Source organism: Eucalyptus grandis, chromosome 2, assembly GCF_016545825.1.
Source record: "Eucalyptus grandis isolate ANBG69807.140 chromosome 2, ASM1654582v1, whole genome shotgun sequence".
NCBI lineage: Eukaryota > Viridiplantae > Streptophyta > Magnoliopsida > Myrtales > Myrtaceae > Eucalyptus > Eucalyptus grandis.
In genome coordinates, this window is record NC_052613.1 from 31,141,723 (window position 1) to 31,154,733 (window position 13,011).

Genomic DNA, 13,011 nt, shown 5'->3' on the forward strand with positions numbered 1-13,011 from the left:
ATCAGTTTGTCTTTGAATGTGACCTCTGCGAACTCACCTTCAAAGAGGGGCAAATGTTGCCACCTAAATTTCGTTTTTAATTAATTAGGTTTTTTTATATATTTATTTTCCTTTTGCGGATAGTAAATAATAAATAAATAAATAAATAACAAAACAAGAAAAGCAAAAAGCAAAAAAAAAAAAAAAAAAAGCCCCCTTTTTTTTTCTTCACGTGGGCTCGTGCGACTTGGCCCCACCTCCCTTTTTTCTCCTTCTTCTTCCTTCTTCTTCTTCCCTCTTCTTCTTCCTCGCTCCTTCTTTTCCGCATCCGTAGTTCACGCGCGAAGACGACGACGCGCGCAAAGGATGGCCTATGGTCGAGGAGAGTAGGCCGACGTCGGCCGGAGAAGATAAGATCGCGAAGCGCCATCAATGCCAAGCATGCTTCACTGGATGAGCTCGGATGGGACGCCGGTTCAGCCGAGGAGAACCGCCCGGCACACGAAGGGGACCGGCGGTCGAAGCTCCGTCGACCGGATTCCCTCGCCTATAAAAGAGCACCACCTTCGTCGATGAACAAGAGGAGCAAGCTCCGAGATCTTCCCACCGAGAGACTTCGGGGAAGAATCAAAGAGCGAGCTTGAGAGAACTCGGGTCGCGAGCTTGGCGACCTCCCAAAGGAGAGACTTCGGGAGGCCGCCGGCGAGCGAGTCCGAGAAGGTCGATCCGGCCGGTGGAGGCTCGGATCCGGCCCGAGTGAGAGAGATCCGAGCGGGTGACGGGGCCGAGCGAGAGAGGAATCGAGGAGGGAAGGTCGGATTCGAGGAGAAAGGAGGTGCCGTCGACGCTACCCGACGCCATCCTTGCGCCAAGCCGAAAGCTCCCGACCACCCCGACGCCGTCACCGCACCGGATCGCCACCGCTTTCAACACCCCACCATCGTTGCAGTCCTTCCCGACGTCGTCGACCATCCACGCCGAAACTCCGGTCCACCGCCGTGCCGTTGTCACCCTCCGATGCTGTGTGCCGCATCATCCCTTGCCCTCGGATCTGGAAAGCGAAGACTAGATCCGAGGAGGATCCACGAGATCTGGCCACCGCGACACGTCGTCATCCACCGCCGTGCCGTGTCGACTAGAACCGAGAGGCGGAGACTTGCGCAACTCGTCGTGAACAGTGTAACGACACTCGCCGACCGACGCCGCCATCCGTCCTCATCGCCTCGAGCCACCGCAGGATCCAGTCCTCGGTCGCACTCTGTCCGCCGTTCCCCTCTGCATCTCCACCCATCATCGTTCCCCTCTGAAAATCAAGATTTTACAAAATTCTGTGATGAATCTGGCTGTAAGCATGTGTTTTCCTCTCCATATACTCCTCAGCAAAATGGAGTTGTGGAAAGAAAGAACAGATCTCTTCAAGAAATGGCTAGAACTCTTTTAATTGAAAGTAAAATTTCTTCTCGATTTTGGGCTGAAGCTGTTTCAACAGCTTGCTATATCATCAATAGAGTCTTCTTAAGATCTATTCTTCATAAAAACCCCTTATGAGTTATTCAAAGAAAAGAAGCCTATTGTTTCATACTTTCATGTATTTGGTTGCAAATGTTTTATATTGCAAAATGCAAAAGATCGAGTTGGTAAGTTTGAAGAAAGATCGATGAAGGTATCTTCCTTGGATATTCTACATCAAGCAAAGCTTACGAGTCTATAACAAGAAGAGCCGATGTAGAGGAGTCAATGAATGTTAAATTTCAAGACTCAATGCAAGCTGAATCAAGACAGACTCATCAAGAAGAGTCCAACTCGCTCCGCACCCTCCAAAGTCTACAACTCAAGAAGCATCTCGGACTACTGAAAAACAGCATCGGGTTGATAGTGAAGATCCAAATAAAGAAAGAGATCATCTACTGACAAATCAACGAGTAACTGGAAGCATAAGTCCAGTCATCCCAAAGATCTTATAATTGGCGAAATTAATGAAGGAATTCGCACAAGATCCAAAAGGCGAGAAGAGTCTAGTGCTGTGGCACTCGTTTCTGAAATTGAACCAAAGAGCATAGAAGAAGCTTTATCTGATGAAAGCTGGATTGAAGCTATGCAAGAAGAACTCGATAGTTCAAAGATAAATGATGTTTGGGAATTGACATCCCAACCAAAAGGAAAAACTGTTATTGGAGCCAAATGGGTGTTCGAAACAAGATGAACGAGAAAGGAAAGTCGTACGAAATAAAGCAAGACTCGTGGCCAAGGGATATACGCAAGAAGAAGGAATAGACTATGATGAGACTTACGCTCCAAAGGTGGCAAGGTTAGAAGCTATTCGACTATTACTCGCGTTTGCTTGTTATAAGAATTTCAGGTTATTCCAAATGGACGTCAAAAGCGCCTTCCTAAATGGATTTATCCATGAGGAAGTCTATGTGGAACAACCGCCAGGGTTTGAAGACCCAAAGAAGCCGACTCGGTCTTCGGTGAAAAGGCTTTGTATGGTTTAAAACAAGCACCTCGGGCTTGGTACGACAGTTAAGTAATTTCCTATTACAAAATGGTTTTGTTAAAAGTAAAGTAGATACGACTTTATTTATCAAGAAGGAAAATAAAAGTTTCTTACTTGTTCAAATATATGTGGATGATATTATTTTTGGATCCTCTAATGAAAGTCTCAGCAAGAAATTTTCAAAGTCTATGCAGGATGAGTTTGAAATGAGTATGATGGGAGAATTAACATTCTTTCTTGGTCTTCAAATAAAACAACTTGAAGGAATGAACTTTCATTTTTCAAGAAAAATATGTTAATAATCTTGTCAAAAGGTTTGGACTGGAGAATTGCAAAAAGACCGACATACCAATGTCAAGTTCTTTAAAGATAGATAAAGATGAAGAAGGGAAGAAAGTTGATCAAAAGCTGTACAGGAGCATTATTGGATCACTTCTCTATCTTACTGCCTCTAGACCTGATATTTTGTTGAGTGTTTGCATCTGTGCTAGGTTTCAATCAGATCCTAGAGAATCCCATCTCAGCGCTGCCAAACGCATCATTAAATACGTCGCTTCATCATCAAGCATCGGTCTTTGGTATCCTAAGAAGCGAGACTTTAAACTTCTGGGATATTCAGACGCAGATCTGGCCGGTTGCAGAGTTGATAGAAATAGTACTTCAGGAACTTGCCAGTTGCTTGGAAACAGAACACTGTCTTGGTTTTCAAGGAAACAAAGTACTGTGTCTCTTTCAACAACTGAAGCAGAGTATGTAGCTCTTGGAAGCTGCTGTTCGCAAATTCTATGGATAAAACAACAGCTAAGAGATTTTGCAATTGAAGACTCATGCACGGAGATTAATTGCGACAACACCAGTGCTATCAACCTCACCAAAATCCAATTCTCCACTCAAGAGCGAAGCATATAGAAATTCGACATCACTTTATTAGAGATCATGTTCAAAATGGAGATGTTTCAATTAAATTTGTTGACTTAAAGAATCAGCTGGCTGATATACTTATGAAGCCTTTGGAGAAAAATCAATTTGAGTCTATACGGACCAGACTCAATATTTTGAGGTATGAGGATATCAAAGTCTAAAGACCTTCGACTTTCGGGCTTACAAGACTTTATCAACGCCTTGTCTCGACCTTCGACCGTAAGTCTTTCTCTCTCTCAATCTTATCTTGAAAAGGTACGATCATCGACTTGTGTTTAAATTGTTGCCGTATATATTACATCGATTCATTTTCAAAAGGGAAGTTATTTTTGAAATAACTATTTTTACGGATAAAATCAGTTATTTTGAAAAGGCATATTTTTATTTCCTTTGTGACGATTCGTTTACTCTTCTTTTTAACCGAATGAGCACTATCGATTACTCTTCACTTGTCTATTCACTTTACTCTCAAAACCCTAGAAAGCATCGATCTTCCACTCCCGTTTGTCTTCATCGCTAAATCATCAAAAAGTTGTCATCTTTTCTGGGAAAGTCAAGCGAGGAAACTTCCAAACACTGTTAAAGATGTCTTCTTCACGAAAATCGTCAAGAATCGCAAGCAGGGGACCACAGAGAATGAGTAAGGGGCCTACGCACTTCGATCTTACGAAGATGAAGTTTATCCGGATCAACAACCGAGCCCACAACATTCTCAGCGAGCGTCATTCTCCATCATCTAGTCCTCAAGACGTTGTTCAACAGAAGAAATAATCGAGGAAGCGGACCCGTAAGAACTCAAAAGCCTCGCTTTTATCTACAAGTTATATCGTGCTTTAAAAGGAATTCGTACTCCTTTGAACTATATTGATAGTTTTGTTAAAGAAAAAGGATATAGGAACGAATATATCTTTCTGAAAAGAATGGAAAGTTTGGGAATCGCTCGTAAAGGGGTGGCTGAGGAAACCCTTGCGAATATCCCAAGTGATCCTCGTGGATCGGGGGCCAAATCCTGTAGATGGGAATGATGATGACAATCTGTTTAGTTTATTTCAACCGAAAATGGGTATTGCGGCTGAAATTCAAGGAAAAATGGGAGATTTGTTCAGATCAAAGGATCAAAAGGATCTGTACTCGAAATTGCTGAAGCGTGGGGTAATAAACCCTAGGAGTGTGGACTTTGATTTTCGGATCTTTGTGAAAGTGAACTTGAGGGAAAAGTTCAATTATCTTCAACTTGAAAAATTCTCTTCGACTCAACCGAGGCTTATGCTGAATTGATGCTTACTTCTATTCAAATCTTAGCTTTTTAGATGCGAATAGATTTTCCTTCGATGTCAAAGAACAAGACTATGTTGTAGATATGGATATGCTGGCTGATGTGTTAGAAGTTGAGAGAGGCAGATATCAACCGATTAAAGTTTCCATTGCTCGGGCCACACTTGAATTGGTGAAGGACAGGAGAACATAAGAGAAGATCACCTACTCAAGGATGAATGCATTCAACATTTTTCTTCACAAGACTGTGATTAATTGCCTTCGGCCAAAATCAACTTCCAAAACGATGTTTCAAGCTCGAGGCAAAGTTGATGTATGCTATCCTCTCGTGGAAAGAAGTTTTCTCTCCCTCATACTTGTCATGTTTCACATGTATAGAGCAGTGATGAAGGACGGAGGTCAACTCCCTTACCCAAGCCTTGTTACGAAATTATTCAGACATTTGAATATTCAGCCTCCGCAAATCTTTTGTGTTCGATCATGCGATCATATGGTGGTAGGACTGAAAATGGTGACCAAAATGCGTCTGAAGGAACTGAGCAAGGAATTGGAGAAATTCAAGGAGAAGACTCCTGCCAAGTCTCATCAACTCTCTTCTACTGCTAAGAGAAAAGGGAAGGAGCCCATGGCTGCTCCATCAAAGAAAAGAAGAGCTCTCCTCGTTGAGGATGAAGATGATGATGATGACATCACCATCTCTGCAATGGCTTTAAAGAACTTAAGTCGTCCTGTTCCACAGAAAGAATTGGAACAAAAGACGAAAGTAGCAGAGGAGAAGGAAGAAGAAAGAGAAACAGAGCAAGAAGCAGAGCAAGAAAGACCTGAAGAAGAAGGAAGAGAAGGAGAACCTGAGGAAATCTCTTCTCCACCTGTAGGCATGAAAACAGGGGGAGTTCAGGAGAAAGGAGTGACATCTTCATTTCCAGATGAAAGTGAAGGAGTCAGTCGTTTGCCTGCAGACCCAGAAGATGTTTATGCATCTCAATTTCCAAAGGAAGGTCTTGAAGCTTCATCGCCCAACCTGCGAGATTATGCTGATCCACCATCGTCTGCTTTTACTCCATCAGAACGAGCAGAAGCAAGTACTCAGACTGATAATGGAGCAGATTTTCGCAGAATCATGGATATTCTCTTGGAGATGAAAGGTCAGATATATGCCCCGGATGCGAAGTTCAAAGCTTGAAGAATGAAGGTCAAGCTTCTTCATGTTCATTAAATGAAAAGATGCAAGCCCTCTCTATTCGAATCAGGCCAATGCCAAGAGTGAGGAGGTTGTACAGCTGAAGGAAGACTTTAAGAGGCCGGAAGGCATTGTTCGATCTATGGAAGATTTCCAGCTTGTCCGCGTTCCCAAGCAATCTTGATTTCATCTCATCCTTTTTAAATGATGACAAAAAGGGGGAGAGATGCATGATTTGAAAAACAAAACTTTCAATCTTTTTATTTTGTTGGATTGTGTTTAACTGTCTGTTTGTTTTTGACAGACTTTGACTTTGTTTTGTGTCTGGATAAGAACTGCCTAGACTTGGATTTGACTGCATTATCAATATTGATATCTTATGAATGGCTTAATCATATATTGGACTAACCTATTTTCTGTGGTTGCAGATTCTAGTGTTTTTAGTCATTTATTTTCATAAGATATGCATATGTGTTTGAGAAATGTTTTGCAAGTCAAAGTTATCCAAATCTGTAGGAAGGTTTTGTCACCATCAAAAAGGGGGAGATTGTTGGAGAAATCCTTGTGAAGAGTTTTGAAGTTGACAAAATGTTTCCGTCGCTAGTCGAAGGTCCCGCAGACTCGCGCGGTTAAAGTCTCAAGACTTCCGGACAGCCGACTCAAGACTCAAAGTCTATCCTCATTGACAGTCTCGATCCGTTGAAGAAAGGTTATCCCGGCCGGATGTTTTGTTCAGGATTTAACCTTATCATCTGGAGAAGATCTCGTGGCTGGAGAAGACGCATCAGAATCCTTTGATTGATCAAGATTGATTCAATGACTGAAGATTCGATGATTGTCTAAATATTATTGGAAGGTTTCACTTATGGAAACCGAGATCCTGATTGTATGGGCGAACAGGATTGATGGGCTATCAACACGTTCCTTTAATAGCTCGAACGATCTTCCTAATTGATTCTGTCCAACGGGTAGATTGGAGGAATTCCTTTGGAAAGTGCCAACGGGTATGATGGCATAAAGGAGTATATAAGGAAGACGTTCTTAGTTGTTTTAGAGATAGTGCGCGATAGAAAAATTCCAAAGTCTGAAACTCCTATTTGTTTAGATAAATCTCTTGAGCAAATACTTGTATACAAAAGAGAGTATATATTTGAGAGAGACCTTGAGGAGGTGTGATAGAACATCTACACTGTGGAATCAAGGCAAAGCTGTGCTGTAACTTCTCTTTTGATCATAGTGAAATCCAGCCGGTGGGCTGTCGACGGAAGAGTGGACGTAGGCTTGGAATAAGCCGAACCACTATAAATCCTGTGTTTGATTTTCTCTTCCTTACTCTCTCTACATCGATCGTATTTCAATCTGTTGCATACGTATTTGAGAAAAATAGTTTGTGCGCCTATTCACCCCCCCTCTAGGTGTTTATACTAGCAATATCAGAAGAAACTTGGACGATCAACTCTTCAGAAATCACGTTGACAAGTGAGAAAGGCCACAAAAATTAACATGGCCATGTGGCCTCCATTTCCAACATGCAAAGGCTCATATCTAGGGCTGAATTCTTTCGGCTCCTATCCTGCGCCATTTTTCATCAAATGCTCCGCGCACGTTCTTTCTTGTTTCAGCATGTAAATATTTTGTACAGATCGGGCATTGTATATGGACTCAAACTCGAGACATAATTTAATATATATTTTGATAACATACTCCTACATGTACCCATTGTGAAGATAAATCAGTCAACCAAATTTTAAAAAAATACTCAACTACAATCAAAGAGAATAATACGGCTTTAAAAAGGAAACCAACTAGATGAGAGAGGGATGAGGTGCTAATGACAACCCTGGCAAGAGATTGGAAAATTGTCCAAAAGGTTATAGATCTATTGTGCATTTTCTAATTGAGTCATAAACCTTTATTTGTGTCAATTGATTCATAAATATTTTCACGTTTTATCAATTAAAATCACATCCGGCCAACTTTTTCTAGAAATTGATGATGTAGATGTTAGCATTCCTATGTGTCATGGCCAGCATCGACACAGATAATTTTTAATTTCAAATTTTTATTTTTATTTTCTATTTCCTACAACTTTGGCCAAAGAGGGCCACCAAGCCCTTGTCGGTAACTGAGCAAAGGTCACTCGGCCTCGTCAACCACAAACAAGGCCATTGTGGCTGCTAGCAAGGTAGCCTTATCTAGATCTAGGCAAGTGTGATCTAAAGAAATCCCCATTAATAGCTATTGAATGTCAAATTCCTAACAAAGTGTGGTATGATAACAACATCAATCATTCTAGTATGAAAATATTTGATTGCCCGTGTTATGTTTGAATTAGTATTGGTAAGCTTGATTGGAGGACCAGAAAACACATTTTTAAGACTATGCACGAGATGAGCAGAGCTATCCATTGTGATGTCCGGAGTTAAATTCACCTATTGTCAACATATAGGTTACATTTGATGAATCTCCAATACTTTTGGGTAGAAGTGACTGTGGTAATGTTTAGACGAATTTATTTGTTATTTAGCGACGAATTTATTTGTTATTTAGCTCAAGGTGGAATTTCTACCATAAACTCATAAGGTAGTGGGTACTAGCATAATAATCAACACAAATTATGTTTTGAACAAGGTGGAGCCTATAAAGTCAACGGTTGTTGTAGTTGTTGAGTTTAATAAAGTGCTTGGTTGATCTCCTAGTAGATATGGATGCAACAAAATAGTTTTGTTTCATCTTTGGTAAAGGAGATTGTGTCTAAAAATTTTGTGGAGTACCTAAAGGTGCATGTAGAGTTGAATTTTATTAAGATCCACAGTTGTGGTGAAATTCAAGTGTAGCTTAAACTAGGAAGATATTTGTGGCAATTGAGCCATGCATGGCTGTGGGAGAGTAGTAAAGAAGTTTAAATTTCTAGCAAAGGGATTGAGAATTGGCTCAAATATCAAATCAAGGTAGAGATTGTTGAAAATATATCTGGAGTTTGAAATGGTGAAGACAACTTGACTTAAATAGGGAGTTTTTTTAGTTTGAGTGGGTATCCTAATTTGAATAGGTTTCATAAATTTTATCCAAATTTTTTCTATATAAGAAGTGAGTTTTCTTTGTAAAAAATATACAAGCGGCATTTTCGTGAATTACACCCTAAAACAATCCAAGAGTGTTAAAATCCATTAAATCTTGTGGTAAGATTTATGAATTCATTTGTGAAATTAAAAGATTAGTTTGTGAAGAATTGTGAACTAAACACTATGTCGTATCAATTGATCTATAGTAGAATTCTGAACTGCTCTTTCCATGGATGTATTTTATATCGACCGAATCACGTAAATTAAATATCTGAGTTACTATCTTGTTCTATTTATTTTATGATTGAATCGCTTGTTTTTACAACTGATAATGTTCTAGCTTTAGAAAATGGACCTGCATCTACAAACTTGATAAACTTTCTCGTGAAATGGATTAAATGAAAGGGCACTCACCCTTAGACAAAATTTATGAAAATGAAAATATTAGGCTCATGTCCGACCATCGCGTACCAGGACTACCTACGTAAATTATGAGAATACAACAAGCAAAAATGAAATTTCCGAGGAGAAAATGAATGGAGCTTTAGCAAGTCCTCCTTTCGTGCTGGATCTTTAAATAATTATTGGAGGGGACAATACACGAAAATTTATAGGTTGTCGCGTTGGCAATGGAAATGAAAATAATTAAAATGTGCTAAAGATCTAACTTCAATGTTGAATGTTTTATTTTTATTTATAGGTTAATATGATCTCATCGATTTTGTCTCACAACTGTCACGCTTAATTAATATTCTTATTATGCTCGAAAACGATTAGACACCTAATTATTGGAAAAAAAATAAAAGATAGTCAACAATAATTTACTTTTATATCCCAATATCAAGTTTTAAAACTCCCAAAGTGGTAGCAGGTTGAATCAAGCAAAGGATGATCGTGGAGTAACAACCTCTATTTGTATATCTGTCCAGTCAAGTCGCCAAAGTCAACGGACCGAAATGAAATGAAATAAAATAAATGCGGAGGTGTTGCAATTTCAAATATTTAACCTGTACGAAATCCAACATTTCACTCAATAAAATGGCTGTAAAATCTATTTGTATATCTGTCCAGTCAAGCCGCCAAAGTCGACGGACCGAAATGAAATGAAATGAAATAAATGCGGAGGTGTTGCAATTTCAAATATTTAACCTGTACGAAATCCAACATTTCACACAATAAAGTGGCTATAAAATGGGCACTTCGATTTCGTATCTCCCAATAAGAATTCTTCCTTTCCGCCCCTCAACTTTGGAAATAAGCCCAATTAGCCATGGATTTTCTGGGTTTCTTGTTGGGCATTTCGGCTTTGTTTCTCTCCTCAATTCTTACCAAATTGCTCCACAAGCTATGGTGGAGACCGATTCGAGTACAAAGGGCAATGGCTTCACAAGGGATCAAAGGCCCTCCCTACAAGTTCATCCATGGCAGCACCAAGGAAATATTCAAATTGAAGGAGGATGTCATGATGAAGACGAACAGGCCCATGAAGAATGTTTCTCATGAGATTTTACCCATCGTTGAGCCTCACATTCACCAGTGGAATAAAATATATGGTAATTTAGGTCCTACTTTTATAATATCTAGCTCATCTATTGATGAATATATAATATAGAATTAACATACACTTGGTCATAAGTCATGTAGGGCCATCTAGAGTAACTTCATTGTATTTCAATTGTTTTATATTCAAGCTCTTGCTAACGCTATGCCTTCAAACGGTACGTAGGGGGGATTTACCTGCATTGGTATGGTCCTCAAGCTTTCCTATTTATCTCAGACACCGAGCTAGTCAAAGAAGTACTTAACAACAGAGATAAAACCTATGCAAAGCTAGAATTTCCAGGAGACATCAACAGAGATAAAACACCATATAAATTAATTAGGCCTATATAAAGAATAATACAGTTACTTAGGGGCGTCAAAAATACCCGAACTGAACCAATCCAATCTAACTCCAAAATTTTGATCCTTTTGGTTTGAGAAAGTAAAGGAATTAGGATAGTTTGACAATTTGGTTTGGGTTCCGAATTTTTTTTCCCTCCTCTTCCTTCTTCGTCCCTTCTTGTCTACATTCCGGAGAATCCTACTCGAGATCTCGGATTGCTTCTTGCTGGACGACTTTCCCTAAAAGTCCATCGACTCGGACAACTCCTCAGTTGCCCTGAACTTATTGTTCCCCTTCAAGCAATAAGCGAGTAGGTTGTAAGCAGCATAATTACGCCTATCGCCCTTTTGCTGACCTGCCCAACCAATGAACTTGGAGGCGACTGCGGGGTTGTTTTCCACCTCGAGCACCTTGGCGATGAGCCTAGGGCTCACACGATGGAGCTTGCCGAGAACAATGACGACAAGGTGGCCCTCAACTGCTTCGGTTCAGGAGGAAAGTGTAGACGATGAACTGGGTGATCAGCGAGAGGTGGTGAGGGAAGAGGGAAACTTGGGGGGCCGAGCTTGGAGATTGGAGGGGGTTGTAGGGGTGGTGGTCCGGGTCTTACTTGTGGAGGTGGAAGGTGGTTCGGGTGTTTTAGGGGTTTAGGAGAAGAGGCCGTCGTAGACAATGGGCTGGTCATAGGAGGGCCGCGGTGGTCAAGGGTTGAGGCTTCGGTGCGGGGATCTTTTCGTGGTGTCGCCGCCGTCCCTACGGCGGAAAGTGGGGGGCACCGCAAGTGTAGATGGGGGAGAGTCGTTGGCTGTTTCGATGGCAATGGCAAAATGGGGGACAATTATTACATTATGACCCCTACTCCTAAGTTTTTGGCTTGTAGTGCTTCTTGCGTTTTCATCTTTGCGATGCTTATAATATATTCTTAAGTTCATTTTGAGTAATAACCTTTTGCTCTCAACTCTGATCAAATTCTTTAGGTCACGTGCTCTCATAGGTACCCATTGTGAAGATAAACCAATCGAGCAAATTTGGAAAGAAAAAAAATAAACATCTTAATCTTCCCAAGTTCATTGTGATTTGCCCAACATCAATTGTAGAATAAAAAAAAATCAACTATAATTAAAAATAAAATAAAACTGACCGTAAAAAGGAAATCAAGTAGATGAGAGAGGGATAGGGTGATAATGAGAATGATGACAAGAGAAACCTTAAATATATTGTATTTATTTTCAATTCAGTTTTAAACTTTTTAATTTGTCAATTGAGTCCTAACTATTTTCTCATTTTATCAATTGAGTCCATTCGGATAATTTGAGCGGAAAATTGCTACCGTGGACACCGGTCTTCCCATGTGGCATAGCCAGCGTTAACGTTGATAATTAATAATAATATTTTAATATATTTTTCGAAATTATTTATTTTCACTTTTAATTTTCTTTTTCCTTTTCCTCTTCTCTTTTCTTTTCTATTTTTACTATTATGGCCAGTGACCCTCACCCAATGGTCAGCAACCCTGCCCCTCATCAAACGCTAGGTAAGGGTCGATGGCTAAAGTTGAAAGAAAACAAAGAAAAGAGAAGAAAATTAAATAAAAAAAGGAAAAGGAAAAGGAAATGATAAATATATAAATATTAAAAATTATTAAAAATTATCTATGTTAACACCAAGCTTATCACATAAGACAGCTAGTGTTAACATCAGCAATTTTCAGCTAAAATTAATTGGATAGAATCCATTGGCAAAATATAAAAAGATTTAGAACTCAATTGGCAAAAAACTATTGTCGAGTGTGCTTAGAAAGACAAGTTACATAGTGAATAGATCCCCATTAATGGCGATTGAATGTTGAATTCCCAAGAAAGTGTGGTTTCATAATAATAACAATCATTCTAGACTTAGAAATTTGAGTGCCCATGCTAGGTTTGAATTAGTATGGATAAGCTCAATTGGAGGGCTGGAGAGTGCATCTCTAGGCTATGCACAAGGTGAGTGGAACTATCGATCGTGATACTGGAATTATATTCACATGTTGTCAATAGGTAAATTACATTTAACAAGTTTTCAATACTTCTAGGTAGGAGTGAGTGTGGTAATGTTTATATCGATCTATACAATATTTAGTTCAAGGAGGAATTTCAACCAAAAATTCTTAATGTAATGAATACTACAGTAGTAATCAACATAGATTGTGCTTTTAGCAAGGTAAATC